We start from the raw sequence: 1,324 nt of genomic DNA on the forward strand, positions 1-1,324 counted from the left end.
ATTCCATAATTGCAATTTCTTTCTATTTCTGCTGTTTGGTGTTAATACTTTATTTTACTGCACTTAAATGTTAGTTTTTCTGCATAATTGTCATCTGAATTTTTCTGCATTTTTACTGCTTCATTAGTTTACTTCTTTTCAAATTTCCATAGACAATTCCTAATGAATGACCAGATCAAATCCGGGAGATTTATATCCTCCAGATATTGAAATTGATAGGACATTCCATAGAAATCTTAGGAACCTTAATAGACAAAATTCTGCACATATTGAGGAACCATCTTCACCATTTTCTCCATCTTCTATATATTCTTCTCTGCATTCTTTAAATTCTGAACCTATAGAAATGGCAGAAAATGACTTGACACTTAAGGAGCTTGCCGCACCGGACGTGACCTACCAGACTTTATGTATCCAATACTCGGTTGTGGATGCCCCTTTTGTTCTTAAAACTGGCCTAATCCATCTTTTGCCTAAATTTCATGGTCTTGCAGGTGAAGATCCGCATAAACACCTCAAAGAATTTCATATTGTTTGCTCTACAATGAGACCACAAGGTGTGCCTGAAGAGCATGTGAAATTGAAGGCTTTTCCATTTTCTCTTATGGATTTGGCTAAAGACTGGTTGTATTATCTTCCACCTGGCTCTATTACAAGTTGGGACACCCTCAAGAGATTGTTCCTGGAAAAATTTTTCCCTGCCTCAAGGGCTGCCTCAATAAGAAAGGAAATATGTGGTATTAGGCAGCTGGAGAGGGAAAGTTTGTATGAATATTGGGAGCATTTCAAGAGACTTTGTGCTAGCTGCCCCCATCATCAGATAAGTGACCAGCTCCTAATCCAATACTTCTATGAAGGCTTACACCCAATGGATAGGAGCATGATCGATGCAGCTAGTGGGGGAGCCCTAGTTGACAAGACTCCCGCAGCCGCTAGAAACCTTATTGAGAATATGGCAGCTAACACTCAACAGTTTGCTACAAGGCAAAATTCCATTATGTCCAGAAATGTCAATGAAATTCAAACTTCAGATTCACACAAGCTGGAGCATAAACTAGATGAGTTGGCTACTATGGTAAAACAGTTGGCATCCATCCAAAAGAATTCTGCTGCATATACACCTCCACCTCCATCCATTCCAGCAATGCTTTGTGGGATTTGTTCATCTACGGATCACTTCACTGATAGTTGCCCCACATTGCAGGAAACTGAATCTTCGAAAGGTAATCCTCAAGCTTGTGCTGCTAATATTTATGCTAATAAATTTCCTTTTCAGCAGCTGCAGCAACAACAAAGCTGGGATTTATCTTCTAATAGATATAAT

At 39.0% G+C, this 1,324-nt stretch overlaps 1 non-coding gene across 1 annotated transcript; it reads right to left on the reverse strand.

Annotated features, from left to right (window-relative positions):
• Positions 1-717: 717 nt before the first annotated feature.
• LOC113873939 lies at positions 718-822 on the reverse strand. The gene has a single exon (XR_003506004.1). It is a non-coding gene; the product is annotated as a small nucleolar RNA R71 (small nucleolar RNA).
• Between the last annotated feature and the right edge of the window lie 502 nt (positions 823-1,324).

This window comes from Abrus precatorius, unplaced genomic scaffold, assembly GCF_003935025.1.
Source record: "Abrus precatorius isolate BTA unplaced genomic scaffold, Abrus_2018 Scaffold7, whole genome shotgun sequence".
Taxonomy (NCBI): Eukaryota; Viridiplantae; Streptophyta; class Magnoliopsida; order Fabales; family Fabaceae; genus Abrus; species Abrus precatorius.